Source organism: Bos javanicus, chromosome 20, assembly GCF_032452875.1.
Source record: "Bos javanicus breed banteng chromosome 20, ARS-OSU_banteng_1.0, whole genome shotgun sequence".
In the NCBI taxonomy this organism is placed as follows: domain Eukaryota; kingdom Metazoa; phylum Chordata; class Mammalia; order Artiodactyla; family Bovidae; genus Bos; species Bos javanicus.
Window position 1 is genome coordinate 28,660,081 of NC_083887.1, and position 16,873 is coordinate 28,676,953.

The window sequence follows — 16,873 nt, forward strand, 5'->3', positions numbered from 1 at the left end:
AGGTTTCTTCCAGTTCTAATGTTTTGTGATTCTAAGAATAGAAAGATATATTTTAATAGTTGAAACAATGAGTCACCAGTGTTTGCTGAGCATTTTCTATGTGCCAGACATTGTTAAATAACATGCCTTATTCATTTCAATCTCAGAAAACATCTGTAAGGAAAGCAGTGCTATATTATGCCCTGCTGACAGTGAGGTTTAATGAAGCTGAGCCTTGCTTGGGTTTCCAGAAAGTGTAGAATTGAGCTTTGAACCTGTGTGATTTAACTCAAAGGCCTGAGAGTCAGGCAGTCTCTAATACCAACCAACACACTAAATGCTCTTGTCTGTTACTGCAAGATTTTACCTGAAACAATTTTATTTATAAAGTGTGTAGATTTAAAAGAAATTCTAAAGAGAGCATTTCTAAACTAAGCAAGATCTCCATAGACTCCACTCTCTCTGTCAAACCCTGAAAACATGAGAAAAAAATGGAAAAGAGGAAAAAAGCAACTAACAATAAATTTACCAACACCATTCACATAGGGTAAATAGGACAATTTAATTTAAAAACCACAGCAAAGAAACAAACAAAAACCCAGACTCTCTGGGAAGAATGAGACATATTTCTGAGCAGAACAGAAAAGCACAGTCTGGTATGGTTCTTCACACTAAACCCAAGCTCAGGACCCCTCTTAGTGAGGGGAGAATTTCCATTAATACCCCCAACGTGGAGGCAAATAGAATGTTGAGCCTCACCCATTCCCCAGCTCCTACCTTCTGAAGAAGCATTGTGGAGATCCCTGGCCTTTGGAATTGAAGTTCTAGTGCTACATTCTGAACCGGGGAAATGATCCCATGTAGAACTGTCCTATCCCTCCACTCTACCCTCATTCTAAATTTGATGGAGTATAGAGTTACCAGATAAAATACTTATAATAAATAATCATTCACTGTTTATCTGAAATTAAAATTTAACTGAATGTCTTATATTTTTATTTGCTATAGCTTATGCACTTAAACTTGAATATCAGATAAACAATATTATTTATAACATGTATACCCAACTATTGCATGGGACGTACTTACACACAAAAATGCTTCTTACCTGAAGTTCAAATTTAACTTCACACCCCACATTTTTCTTTGCTATATCTGGCAGCTCTAGTGAGGTAGAATCCCTAGTATCAGATCAGATCAGATCAGATCAGTCGCTCAGTCGTGTCCGACTCTTTGCAACCCCATGAATCGCAGCGCGCCAGGCCTCCCTGTCCATCACCAACTCCCGGAGTTCACTGAGACTCACATCCATCGAGTCAGTGATGCCATCCAGCGATCTCATCCTCTGTCGTCCCCTTCTCCTCCTGCCCCCAATCCCTCCCAGCATCAGAGTCTTTTCCAATGAGTCAACTCTTCGCTTGAGGTGGCCAAAGTACTGGAGTTTCAGCTTTAGCATCATTCCTTCCAAAGAAATCCCAGGGCTGATCTCCTTCAGAATGGACTGGTTGGATCTCCTTGCAGTCCAAGGGACTCTCAAGAGTCTTCTCCAACACCACAGTTCAAAAGCATCAATTCTTTGGCGCTCAGCCTTCTTCACAGTCCAACTCTCACATCCATACATGACCACAGGAAAAACCATAGCCTTGACTAGACGGACCTTTGTTGGCAAAGTAATGTCTCTGCTTTTGAATATGCCATCTAGGTTGGTCATAACTTTCCTTCCAAGGAGTAAGCGTTTTTTAAGTTCATGGCTGGAGTATAAAACAAATAACCAAATCTCAGGATTGACAAAACAAAGATCAAAACAGAGGCCATGAATTCTAATAATGACAAGCTAAAAATACTGGACTCACTTAACCATATAAACTCATACTGAAGAACATGCTAAAAATGGATATATACCAGAAAATAAAGCCTGAGGTATATAATAATATAACTCTGAGTAATAAGAAAGTGAATTAAAAATAAACAACTGTGCTCCAAAAGAAAAGTTATTAAAAATGGATAAATCTTTACGGTAATTTTTATTTTCTTCTAGGTACTGTTCTATATATTTTTAAAAATTAAAGATATTCTAAGGATATAAATAATCCCCAGTATCATTCAGAATTAAAAAGCTAAAAGAAATGGGAAGAAGGTTTATAAAATGTTAGATATCATTTTATTTCCCCTGAGAAATGAATCTGACTGCTTGTAAGAGACAATAATATACATATTGGGTACAAAGGGGAAAACAAGGCAAGAAGAGGGAATAAAAAAGACAAAGGAATAGAGAGATTTAAGAAAAATTCTTCTGTCTAAAGCTAAGTTTAGACATTTTACAGAAAACCATTATAAGATTATTTCTTGGAACAATCCTCATTTAGTAAGTTCTGTGAGGCCTCATTTAGTAAGTTATGTGAGGACTGGTTTAATTTCCATTTGATTGTCTTCTGTTCTTGGAATTTGTTGATTACTAAGAGCAGGGAGAGTAACAATTTTCCTATCCTAATTTTCCACTTTTCCTAACAACTGGTGACTGACTCAGTCAGTCAGTCAGCTGGACTCAGAGTGAGAGACAATAGACTTGTGCCTTGGGTACCGACAGTGAGGACTGATGATCTGGTATATCTGCCACCCCTCTCTCTACTGTTAGGCTATTTTTCTTTACGTTCCCCAGATCTTCAAGTGCAAATATCTCATTCTTAACTATTGGTTATTTTATTCAACCTATAATTAATCTAAAATGGCTAGCTAGATTATGAAATTAAATCTAAATAGATAGGCCAGGAAATTTTTATTTTTATTTTTTGATAGAGAAACTTTTGGATAGAGGGATGTTTTGTTGCTGCTGCTACAACTATGAAAGCTTAAAAAAAAGTAATTACGTCAATGCTTATTATAATAGTGATGAAATTATGGTTGTTTATGTTTGTCTACTTTTTATACAGAGGTGTGATTCATGAGTATCTTTTTATATTATCTAATTTACATATATAAACAAATGTTTTAATAATACTATATTAATTATTATTTTGGCTATAAATCTTAGGAACCTTCCCCCTCATCCTCCTTTCCCATTCCACACGAATAATAATCTCAGCAAGTTAGATGTTCACTCATTCATTCCGGCGGCCTGTGTCACCTTGATATAGGTTTCTATGCCTTCCCATCCTTCCTTGAACCTGGTCTATCTCGCGAGATCATGTCAAAGAGATTTCCATACAACTGCATTAACTAGGTCTATCACCCAGAAACTCCAAGCAGGAAGCTACTTACTGACAGAACCAAGGAACACCTGCTGGACGAGACCTTGTGTGACTCTGAAGTCATTCTGAAGTCTGGCTCGGGGCACCTAGCAAGCGGGGACGCATCCTTGCAGACACTTTCTGGACTCAAAGGACCCAAGAATGAGAGTCACACGGTGGCTCTAATTTGTCCTGGGGGCTGGCAAAGAGCGAGAAGTGGGACTCTTGTCCCAGAAGAGGTGAAGGGCAGTAACAACTGAGGCCCTGCTTACGGAGGGAACTGCACTGCACCTACCGGAGTCTGCTGTTTTCCGGAAGTCCAGGACACCAGGCCGAAGCAGTAGGATACAGGTACAGGCTCCTAGAAGACCAGGGCTATGTCTGGCAAGGTCAAAGCCTGCAGCAAGCTGAGCTCAGGGTTCCTTTATCTTTGAGGGCAGTCGTTCCTCCAGGCAGTTGTGAGGCATCTAGAATTTGCCTCAGGAGACTGCTCCTCAAGCCTTTCTGCTGAAGAACAGTCTCAAGACATTGCTCTCTCTTTCTAACCCAGCCGTCTGCCAGCACCCTGCTATGGGGACTTGGGCCCTTCCGCTAAACCGCTTCATTAGGAAAAGTTCTTTTTTTAACATCTTTAATGACTGAGGGTGGAGCTGCGGCCTATGGGCAGGTGGATTGCGGGACTTCCCAGGAAGGCAGACAGGAACCCACAGAAGCAGCCAGCGCGGTGTGCTGTGTGGCTTTGGTGTGTTGGAGAAGGAAGTGCAGGTCCTGTGGAAGGGCAGGGTGAGCACAATCCCAGAGGCTGATGCTCTGAGGCTCCGAGAGAGGCAAAATCAATCCCGCGGGGGCTGCGGTCAACCACTCTTCCCAGAGGAAGGGTGATTGCTTGGGATCTTGCAAGACTACCGGGTGTTCCAAGAGTTCCTGGGATGACACATACCTAGGTGCTTCAGGTGCCTGAGGCTCCTTGTCTCACACACTTTCTTAGGAAGTGTGGCTCATACCGCCTGTCAAGTAAACCCAAATTCTCCTTTATGCCTTGCCCCCAAAGTGCTGGGGCTCTTTTGGAGCAGAGGAGTCAGGGGTCAGGTTCTGGTGCAAAAGCTGTAGAGGGGCGGAAACACCTGAGGCCAGAAGAGAAGTAAACTCTACCTGCAAGTGCTGTGAATCTATAGCTCAGAGCAGCGACTTGGGATTCAGCGACTTGGGCATACTTGATGCCCCAGTTCCAAGTACGGTCTCCAAAACCACAGAAACGATAACTGCAGTGCCGATATCCTTAGGGTGCTTGATCCCCTCCGCAGCTTCAAGGTCTCTACATTTCCTCTCAGGAGACCATATCCAGGTGAATTTAAAGAAGGAATACTTAAACTGTTTCTAATGATAATTATATCTCTTCTACCAAAATAGCAGGTGAGAGAGAGATATGGGTTGTGAGCTAGTTATATGTTTCGGAAAGTCTTCCCTATTTATGATGCTATACAACACCTAATATTTTAAGTATTATTTTTAAACAATCATTGTTTGTAGGCTATTAAGTTTTTATTTTTCTTAAATTCAATATTTTTGTCTAGATATTTGTGGTAAAAATGAAGTAAAATTTCCTCTTTAATAATGTTCAGTTCAGTTCAGTTCAGTTGCTCAGTTGTGTCCGACTCTTTGTGACCCCATGAATCGCAGTACACCAGGCCTCCCTGTCCATCATCATCTCCCGGAGTTTACTCAAACTCACGTCCATCGAGTCAGTGATGCCATCCAGCCATCTCATCCTTGGTCATCCCCTTCTCCTCTTGCCCCCAATCCCTTCTAGCATCATAGTCTTTTCCAATGAGTCAACTCTTCACATGAGGTGGCCAAAGTACTGGAGTTTCAGCTTTAGCATCAGTCCTTCCAATGAACACCCAGAACTGATCTCCTTTAGAATGGACTGGTTGGATCTCCTTGCAGTCCAAGGGACTCTCAAGAGTCTTCTCTAACACCGCAGTTCAAAAGCATCAATTCTTCGGTGCTCAGCTCTCTTTATAGTCCAGCTGTCACATCCGCACATGACCACTGGAAAAATCAAGCCTTGACTAGACAAACCTTTGTTGGCAAAGTAATGTCTCTGCTTTTGAATATGCTGTCTAGGTTGGTCATAACTTTCCTTCCAAGGAGTAACTGTCTTTTAATTTCATGGCTGCAATCACCATCTGCAGTGATTTTGGAGCCTAGAAAAATAAAATTTGACAGTTTCCACTGTTTCCTCATCTATTTCCCATGAAGTGGTGGGACCAGATGCCATGATCTTAGTTTTCTGAATGCTGAGCTATAAGCCAACTTTTAGAGGATGCTGTGAAAGTGCTGTACTCAATATGCCAGCAAATTTGGAACACTCAGCAGTGGCCACAGGGCTAGAAAAGGTCAGTTTCCATTCCAATCCCAAAGAAAGGCAGTGCCAAAGAATGTTCAAACTACCACACAATTGCACTCATCTCACATGCTAGTAAAGTAATACTCAAAATTCTCCAAGCCTTGCTTCAGCAATACGTGAGCCGTGAACTTCCAGATGTTCAAGCTGGTTTTAGAAAAGGCAGAGGAACCAGAGATCAAATTGCCAATATCCTCTGGATCATGGAAAAAGGAAGAGAGTTCCAGAAAAATATCTATTTCTGCTTTATTGACTATGCCAAAACCTTTGACTGTGTGGATCACAATACACTGTGGAAAATTCTGAAAGAGATGGGAACACCAGACCACCTGACTTGCCTCTTGAGAAACCTATATGTAGGTCAGGAAGCAACAGTTAGAATTGGGCATGGAACAACAGACTGGTTCCAAATAGGAAAAGGAGTACGTCAAGGTTGTATATTGTCACCTTGCTTATTTAACTTATATGCCAAGTATATCGTGAGAAACACTGGGCTGGAAGAAGCACAAGCTGGAATCAAGATTGCCGGGAGAAATATCAATAACCTCAGATATGCAGATTTAATAATGTTAATGAAGGACAAATACTCCATTTTGTGATCTATATTTCCTGTGATTAGTATAGAATACTCTAGTACATAGGAAAGTAAAGCATACATTCAAAATCAAATAGTTTTCTGGAAGCACAAGTTGATATTTTATTTTTAGAATGAGTCTGATATGTGGAGAGTGTAATAGATATATTTTCTGAACAAATTTCTTTTAATTTTGAGAGATAACCAGAGTTTACTCACCAAACTGGGATCATCCATGCACCCATTGGTCAGAAGAGAATTAAACTCCTTGGTTTACAATCTTAAAAGGCTGTACTCCATAGGTAAAAGTTATTTCCTTAAATCAAAACTGTGATACTTTTACCAGAAGAAAGAATAGATCCTGGACAAACAAAATTATTTCCATTTAGGATAGGTGGTCATTTGTGTCCAAATAGCATTGGTGTCTTATTCTAAAATTGGGTTTTCTATTCACTGATACTTTATTGACTCCCATTCATTCTTCATTTATAAGTTGCTAGAAACTTCTTCAAGTTGAAATCTTTCATTTTAGAAGACAGTAATCAAGGTCAGTTTTTAAAATGCAATGTGGTATATTGCATTTGTGCTGTACATTTTCTTCTGTTGAAAAATAAACTGAGGCACATTTAATTTTTCAAGAATTTTTAGCAAGCGTCAACTTGAATTGAGCAGCGCCAAACCAAAAGCTTCCCAGGTGGTGCTAGTGGTAAAAAACCTCTCTACCATTGCAGGAGATATGAGAGACACGGGTTCAATCCCTGGGTTGGGAAGATCCTCTGGAGAAGGGACTGGAACCTACTCCAGTATTCTTGCATGAAGAATCCCATAGACAGAGAAGCCTGGTGGGCTACAGTTCATGGGGTCACAAACAGTGGAACACAACTTAAGTGTCTTATCATGCATGCAAACCGAATGTGGTTAGAAGCTTTTTGCTGACAGGACTCAGAGGCAACACTTTTGAAGAGCCTATGTGGTAGTGAAGCAAGAAAATTGTTTGACTGTAACTCAAGTTGATAACTTAATTGGGAAAGCCTAGTTTTCTGTTTGTGATTGGTTGTTCATAAATTTATCTTCTCAGATACAAATATGTTTACTTGAATTGACTCTAGGTTAGAGTTTGGTTTCCTTACACAGGCTACTAATGCATTAGAACCACCTTAGTCTAATGGTTTCCTTTTTTAATTAATATCTTAATATCATTAACCAACTGAAGAAATGATAAGTTGGAGAGTAGATAAAATAATTATATCCAGGAATACATTAGAACTATGGGATACATTGGAAAAAGTGCGAGATGTTAGGTTACTATTAGTTCAGTTTGCTTGCATGCTACCTGAACTTTCATACACCTAAAAAAGTCTCATTTAAATCTCTGAGTGAACTCACTTTCGTCTATGTTTTTTAGTCTATCTATATGACGCTGCATCCTACACCTGTATCTGGGGCAGACCTCTCCTTTGGATCACTGGTCTATTTGTCCTGCTGCTTACTTGACAAGCCCCCCTAGACAGCTTTCTTCCCCAACTTTCTCTTTTTGCAATGCTCTAAATCTTAGTTAATGGCTAAGCTACAAACCTTGGAGTCATCATGAGTCTTCCCTCATCAAAGATATTCAATTGTTTAAAAATTAATTGGCTCTCCCTCTAATTCAATTTGTTCTTTGATCCCATTTTAATCCATGTTGCTAACACTGACCATTAATTAAATATAGCATGTTGCCTGCTAATTGAATAATTGGCAGAATTGGAGAAGATTCACACAAAAAATAATTTTAGCTATGTAATAAATGCTGCCATGGTCGTATAGTAGGTAAATTGGCTTACCCACTTCTAGATGGTGTGCAGTAATGGAAAAGAACACTACAGAAAGAGAGGCCTGGATTTGAATTCTAATTAGTTGTATGACTTTGGGTAGATTATATGATTTCTTTTAACCTCCTTTCCCTCATCTATTTAAATGGAGATTAAAATATTTATCTTACAGAACTCATGAAACCATTATATGAGCTTATATATATGTACATCATATATATACAGTATCATTGTTCAGTCGATAAGTCATGTCTGACTGTTTGCAACCCCAAGGACTGCAGCAAGCCAGGCTCCTCTGTCCATGGAATTTTCCAGGCAAGAATTCTGGAGTGGGTTGCCATTTTCTTCTCTAATATATTGTGTATATGTATATTACATGAGATTTTGGATATGGCAACCCACTCCAGTATTCTTGCCTGGAGAATTCCATAGATAGAGGAAGACCCCAGGCTACCATTCCTGGGGTCACAGAATCGGGCACAACTGAGCGACTGTCACTCATTCACTCACTCATATATGCTACGCATTTGATGTGCCTGTATTAAGCAAACACTGTTTGTCAGGCACTGTTAAGGTTTTCATAGTGCCAGTACTTAAGGAATTTATAATCTAGGGGAAAATATGGAAAAATAAAGTCTAACCTTTTGACTTGGCTTATTATGTGATCTGTACTTTCAAAATACCCTATGGATAGTAATCCATTTAATTTGTAGGGTAATCCTTTGAGGTAGGTGCTGTTACTTAACTAACATTACAGATAAATACAATGAATTTCAGATATGATAACTAATTTGCTCAAGGTTATACACCTAGTAAGTGGTAGAGCCTGGGTTTGAACTCTGGGACAGGTAGATCTGGGGCTTTAAATATGCTTTCCAGAGGAGGTGAACCTTATGTTTAGTTATAACAACTAGCAGGGCTCTTGTGCTTCTTCCCTTTATTCTACAGCCTCTTTTTTTTTTAAATTTTATTTTATTTTTAAACTTTACAATATTGTACTAGTTTTGCCAAATATCGAAATGAATCCACCGCAGGTATACCCGCGTTCCCCATCCTGAACCCTCCTCCCTCCTCCCTCCCCTACCCTCCCTCTGGGTCGTCCCAGTGCACCAGCCCCAAGCATCCAGTACCACGCATCGAACCTGGACTGGCGACTCGTTTCATACATGATATTATACATGTTTCAATGCTATTCTCCCAAATCTCCCCACCCTCTCCCTCTCCCACAGAGTCCATAAGACTGATCTATACATCGGTGTCTCTTTTGCAGTCTCGTACACAGGGTTATTATCTCTCCACACTTAACATTGCATTGCTGACATATAAAATGAGGAAGTGTTAGTCACTCAATTATGTCCAACTCTTTGTGACCCCATGGACTATAGCCCACCTGGGATCCTCCAGGCAAGAATACTGGAGTGGGTAGCCATTCTCTTTACCAAGGAATCTTCCCAAAAGAAAAGAAAGTGAAGTTGCTCAGTCGTGTCTGACTCTTTGCAACCCCATGGACTGAAGCCTCCCAGGCTCTTCCATCCATGGGATTTTCCAGGCAATAGTACTGGAGTGGGTTGCCATTCCTCCCCAACCCAGAGATAAAACCCAGGTCTCCTGCATTGCAGGGTGATTCTTAACCATCAGAGCCACCACTTTAGGAAGCACTAAAATGAGAAAGTCATGTAAAACCACAGGATTAATCTCTCTTTCTCCTCCAAGATTGTTTCACAAGATGGAAAGAGTGTAGGTCTCCAAGTGACTATTACATGGAGCACTGACCTGTACTGAAGAGTGACATGGGTAAGGTGTATGTGTGTGTGTGTGTTTGTGTGTGTGTTTGTGTGTGTGTGTATGTACATGTGCACACATGCACACACTTAACAGTAAAGAAGATTGTTTATAATGAATAATATAAAGAGAAAAGTATTTTCTCTTACATTCATCATTCATTGCAGGAATTTGGGAGTAAAAGAAATAAAGAGAATACAGTAATAATGTCAAATTAATACTGTGTTTTCAAAGGGCAACATTTGATTGGTGGGAGTTAGAAGAAGTTTACCAGAGAGGTAGTATCAGTTATATAAAACATTAAATAAAATCCCAGTGGAAGTTGAGTATTAGAAGAGGGATTCTTTGTCTTGCATGTTAATATCTCTTCCCCACAACTCCTTTGAGGCAGAAGCCTTAGAGGTAAAGTTCAGTGAAAGCAATTGTAGGTAAGAATAAAGTGTAATCAATTTATGGGAGTTTATATCTGATAGATGCTATTTTCTTGATGAAGCTGAATTTAAATTAATTTTCTAAGAGTAAAAGGAAGTGCTGGGAATTTTAAAACTTATCTTACAACTTAGTGAATTACACATTCAAATAAACTATTGTACTTTTCACAGAAACAGACAATTTTATAATTTTACAAAATATATTTTGTAAACAAAACCTAACCTATGGTATTGGATTAGATTCTTGAAATGATATTACCTGGATAAATCTATTCATTGAACATGGTGGTTAGTACAGTTTTCTTTGGGTGTGTGCACTCAGAGAATCGTCCTCATTCTCTCGTCACAGAATGCTTCAACCAAGTGCCAGAAATTGGACTGAGAGTGGGAAGAAGGAGATTTTACTTTGTTTGGCTTCTTCTAAATGATGAGTGAAATTTCACAGTCATATCCATCTTACTTTTAATAGGTTGCCATCTTCAAAGAAACTTGTCATCTTCTGAAGTGGACAGAAATTGCTTAGAACTGTTATGTAGTTAGAGTAGGAAAAAGGAGTCCAGAATGGCAGTGGCTAAAAGACAAGGAAGGGAAAAGCCTGCAAAAATAAAACAAAGGAAGCTCCGAGGCTGGAGTGAGGACCCCAAGTAGAAAAAACAGCACTCCTGGCTAGCCCAATTTACATAGGGCAGGCCCAGGGAGGGAGGAGAAAAAAACATATAAAAAGGGGAGCCAAAGGGCTCTCTCTCTCTCTCTCCTCTTAGTGTCCTTTGGGTCGGCATGCCCTCATGCCTCGAGGATGTATTTTCCTTTATTTTCTAAATAAAACAGAGCTGTAACACTGATCTGTCTGAGAGCTGTAACACTGATGTGTCCAAGAACCGTGGCACCATCTGTCTGAGGGCTTTAACGTCCGTCGCTCCAAATTTTTGTTGTGATGAGATAGAACCAAGGAAATTACACACTCCCCTGACAGAACAACTGCTTCCTCTTTCTCCCTAAGGGGAAGGTAACCAGACACTGTACCTGTATTTTATAGCTGGTACAGCATGTAGTTAGTGGTTTATATTTGATCTACCTGCACACTGCTCAGTAGACCTTAGTATTTTTTTTAATGTACCATTAGGTTAGCAAGATGGCTTATATAAGACCTTAAGAAAGAGCTTGAATTGCATTTGGATTTCCATCTGAGCTTTTTAAAATGCTAATGCACTGGCAGATGCTTACATGAACACTTGATATTGTTCTTTGACACCACCTTAGACTAAAATACACCTTTCTTTGTGTTTTGCATACTCCATGGGAAACCACAAAATGTAAGGAGCTGCCAGAAGCAAAGATCAGCAAGGCTATAAAAGGACAAACAACCCAAGGTACCAAATGTCTCTTCTCTGGTTGGAAATTTTGCTCAGAGCATAAATGATGAAAATGAGAGCAAAGGCTGCATCAAAACAATGCAGACTTTTAAAATAAAAAGGAAATGTGAACTTTGTAAGAATATATCCTCACCTCTTTGTTGCCTTCCTCAAATATGCTTTACTTGACAATGCCCTGTTATCATGCGGTACTTAAGCAATTCTGAAGAAAATACTCTTTCTTAAAGTAGTTGGAAAACTGTATGAAAGAAAATGTTTTGAAAGATTTGTGCATAGAATGAAAACATTTTGGCTGTTAACATTTCTGTTAGATATTTGTAGCAGTAGATATTCTGTAGATATTCAAAGCAGTAGTTGCTCTATGTATATATTCATGTACACTTTTTAATGTATTTTTTAAAGTCTTTGAAGACAAATAAATTTAATCTTATCTGAAATGCATTTTTATCATATAGGCTGGATATATTAGAGTAGTGTGGTGAAATCTGAAATGGTTGTTTTAATTAGAGAAAAAGAATATACTTTAAAAATTTCTTCAAAAAATTTCATATATCATGTGGAAATAATAGACAAGACATTTTTAGGTCATACTCTTAATTAGTGGAAACAGATAGTTTCTTGTACATTTTGCTTAATTTTCAGGCAGTAGGCCTCTACTCCAGCCCCTGGAGATTAATCATGATTTGTAGAATTAAGGTAATTGCTAAATTCTCCAGGGGGCTTCCCTGGTGGCTCAGTAGTAAAGAACCCATCTGGCAGTGCAGGAGATGCAGGTTTGATCCCTGGCTCAGGAAGATCCCCTGGAGAAGGAATGGCAATGCCCTCTGTATTTTTGCCTGGAGAATTGCAAGGACAGAGGAGCCTGGTGAACTACAGTCCATGGAATCACCAGGGAGTCAGATACAACTTAGTGACTAAATAGCAACAACAACTGAATTCTTCACTAGTGACTGGATACACAGTCAAGGTAGTGGTGGGTGAATGATTCAATTTTGGCCAATAAAATGTAAAGAGAAGTTTGCTGGAGTGGGTGGTCTCAAGGGCAGATATGACTTTCTTCTTAACCACATCTTTCAGCCTTAAGCAAGAGCTTAATACCTGGCGCCAGTGTGGCCATATTTTAGTCAAGGGGCAACGTTAGCAGAAGGATGAGAAGTCAACAGGCTAAGGAGAATGACCTGCAAATACAAAGTACCCGTGTACTGACAGCATTTCCAAGCAGCTAATCATTTTTATGCCTATTTGGAGACTTCTTATATATGAGAAATAAAGCATTTTTGGTTAAGGCAATATTAGTTTAGCTCCCTATTATTTTAGGCTGAGAATTATCCTGAATACAAGTAGCTTCTGTTGAACTGTATTTTAATTTCACTTAATTTTAAGAATTAACATGCAGTAAAATTGCCTTTTGGGAGGTATAGCTCTGTGAATTTTATAAATTTGTGTGAACACTACAACAGCAAGGTAGTGTTTACACAAATTACACGAAGAGCTCTGTGACTCCCCAAATCTCCCTCTTGCTACCCGTTTGTAGTAATACCCTACCCCTACTTCTAAACTTTGGCACCCAATAAATTGTTCTCTGTCACTACAGATGCCTTTTTGAGAATATCATAAAAATTGAATTGTACAGTACACAACATTTTGAGACTGGCTTAATTCACTCACCATAATGTTTTTGAGATTTATTCAAAACACTCTATGTATTGAGTTTGTTCATTTTTACTGTTGAGTTCATTGCATAAAAGTACCACAGTTTGTTTAATCATTAACCTACTAAAGGGCATTGGGTTATTCTCAGTTTTGGAGGGTTATAAGTAGAGCTGTTGAAAACGTCTGTGAAAAAAAGTTTTTATGTAAACATATGTTTTCATTATACTAGGGCAAATACTTAGGAGTGGGAATTCTGAGTCATATGGTAAATATATCCGTATTTCACTTTGTAAGAAACTGTCAAACTGTTTTCAAAATGTTTCATTTTGCATTTTCATAATGAATGAGAGTGTCAGTTGTTCCACATTCAAACTAGTGCTTTACATTGTCAGAAATTTATAATTTTAAAATAATTTTAAAATATAATAATTACCATAGACCTCTTCATTTATTTATGCTATCTCTAATTTTTCATCAGTTTCACTTTTCAGAATTCAGATGTTTTTATATTCATATTTAATAATTTCATTTTTTGGAGATATTATACATACTATTATTTTTAAATTTTGGTTTGTAATTGTTCCAATTTCCAATTGGTGATATATAGAAATATATTGTGTATTTTCCTTGTTTTATGTGATTTTACTTTACTCACAAATTAGTTCTAGGAGTTTCAAAATAGATTTATTTTGATTTTTTACATAGACAATCATGTTATTAATAAGTAGGAAAAATCTTATTTCTTCCTTTTCAATCCATATACCTTTAATTTCTATTTGGTAGCTTACTTCACTGATTAGGACTTCTAATAAGATGTTGAATAGGAGTGGTGAAAACCAACATCCTTATCTTGTTCACAATGTTAGAGGCAAATCATTCAGTTTTTCATCTTTAAATAAGATATTCACTGAAGGTTTCTAAATACTTTTAAAAATAAGATAGAAGAAATTCCTTTTTATTCTGAATTAGCTGAGAGTTTTTATTAGGAATAAATTTTGAATTTTGTCAAATGCTTTTTCTACATGAAATGATAATTATTTTTTTTCTATTAATGTGAGAGATTATATAGATTGATTTTCAAATACTAAGCCAGCCTTTGCATACCTCATAGTTCAGATGGTAAAGAATTCGCCTGCAGTGCAGGAGACCCTGGTTCAATTACTGGGTCAAGAAGCTCTGCTGGAGAAGGGATAGGCTACCCACTCCAGTACTCTTGGGCTTCCCTTGTCATTCAGCTGGTAAAGAATCCGCCTGCAATGTGTGAGACCTGGGTTCGATCCCTGGGTTGGGAAGATCCCCTGGAGAAGGGAAAGGCTACCCACTCCAGTATTCTGGCCAAGAGAATTCCATGGACTCTATAGCCCATTGGGGGGTGGGGGTGGTGGCGGGCAAAGAGTTGGACAGGAGTAAGCGATTTTAACTTTGCTTTGCATTCTAACTATAATTCTCCACTTAGTTGTTGTTTATTGTGCTTTTAATATATTGCTAGATTTAATTTGTGAATATTTTGCTGAAGATTTTTTTGCTTCTTTACTCGTGAGGAATATTGGTAGGTAGTTGTTTCTTCTTATCCTGTCTGCCCACTTGTGGTGTCAGATTAATGCTGGAGTTCAGAAAATGAGTTAGAAAGTGTTCTCTACTCTTCTATTTTCAGGAAGATGTTTTATAGGATTGATGTTATTTTTTCCTTATATGTTTGGCAAAAGTCATCAGCAAAACAACCCAGACCTGTAGATTTCTTTAAAAGAAGATTTTAAACTATTGATTCAATTTCTTTAGTAGTTCTAAAACTATTCGGATTATTTATTTAATTTTAGATTATTTTTGGTAGTTAAGTTTTCAAGAAATTGGTCCATTTTATCTAAGTTGTTGAATTTATGTGTGTAGAGTTGTTTATAGTATTCCATAATGGCCATTTTAATGTCTACATGCTCTGTAGTGATATTCTTTCTCTAATTCTCCACATTGGGAATTTATGTCTTCTGTATTTTTTTCTTTGTGTGTCTTGCTAGGATTTTATCAATCTTATTAATCAGTTTTTAGGTTCATTGATTTCCTTTATTATTTTTGTTTTCTATTTCTACTTTCTATTCTTTTTCTTTTTTTTAAGATAGTAGTTTCCAGTTTTTTCAAATCTTAAGCATTTTTTAACCAATCTATTTTTAAATTTTTAAATTCTTGACACTACAGAGCTATACTGACATTTATTAACATTCCACTCTTACATTTCTTATGAACAAACGTAAATGAATTTCGTAAGCCATAAGCCTAAACAAAGCTGTTTAAAACAGGGAAATGCTTATAAAACTAATATGGATCCTAGCATTAACAGCTGAGCAGAGAATGTGATTTTTAAATTCTTAGCAGGTGATAAAGTTGTGTAGAAACTGAACACTTACAAATTATTTAAAACTTAGAATCAGAAATCCAGAGAAAGCAATGGCACCCCACTCCAGTACTCTTGCCTGGAGAATCCCAGGGACAGGGGAGCCTGGTGGGCTGCCATCTATGGTGTCACACAGAGTCAGACACGACTAAAATGACTTAGCAGCAGCAGTAGCAGAATCATAAATCACACAATTGGATGATGGGAAAACAGCAGAAAATACGTACAAGTGAGCCTACACTATTCTAGCTATACCGCATGCCCTTGGAGAGGAAAGCCTGGCATTAGTTAAATATTGGTCCAGACTAATACTGTCAGAAGAACCAGGGATAGTAACCTGTCTACTAGAAGAGCTTTCTACTGGATTGGCATTTAAATATTTTAAAAAATTCTTTCTCTCTGTTAAAGAAAATGCATAATTTCTGTTGATCTGTTTTATTTTATTTTATTTTTTAAAAATTTTATTTTATTTTTAAACTTTACATAATTGTATTAGAGTTTTATCTACTCTTTACTCTCTCAGATCTGATTATTGAGCCCATCAAATGATATTTTAAAAGTTTGGTTATTGTTTCAGTTAGAAAATTTCAATTTGATTTTCTGTGTAGCTTCTGTTTCTTAGTAGTATGTTTCCATCTTTTCATTCATTTCAAGAGTTTCTGTCTTTATTTTTTGTAAGATTTAAAAAGAAAAAAACAGCTTCATTAAAGTCTTTGTCAAACAAGTCCTGGTATCTCTGTCAACTTGGTGTTGGTATATGTTGATTGTCTTTTTTCCATGCATATTTAGATTTCCCTGATTCTTCATATCCAAGTAATTTTGGATTGTATCATGGACATTTTGCTTTATGAGACACTGAGTCTCTTAAAATTTTATTAGAAATATTTACATTTTTGTTTTAGCAGGAAAAACATTCAATGCCACTCGGACGAAAAGTTCCAGTTTGGCCTTCTTTTGATTGTGTTTACAGCATCAGTTCTACTTCAAAGCCTTTACAATGCTCTTCGTATCTGCCACATGTGTGTGCTACCCAGTGGCCAGTCTGAGATCTAGACAGTGATCTATATCTTACTTGTTTTCAAAAAGTCTATGATATACTGTTTAGGATCAAAAGTATATATGCACAGCTCAGTGGTGAGTTCAGTAGTTCATAAGCTCATTTATAAGAATTATTTCCCAATATTCTCCCTCTCTATAATCTCATTAATACTTTCTGATTCCCCAGGAATCCTCGGACTTGCAATATGGGA

General features: G+C 37.7%; 1 long non-coding RNA gene across 1 annotated transcript in view; it reads left to right on the forward strand.

Moving 5' to 3' along the window:
• LOC133233613 (uncharacterized) overlaps positions 1-16,873 on the forward strand; it is a 137,311-nt gene that overhangs the window by 16,204 nt on the left and 104,234 nt on the right. Inside the window, exons 2-3 of the long non-coding RNA XR_009731781.1 lie at positions 9,712-9,792; positions 11,530-11,581. This is a non-coding gene — a long non-coding RNA (uncharacterized LOC133233613). The remainder of the gene's footprint in view (positions 1-9,711; positions 9,793-11,529; positions 11,582-16,873) is intronic.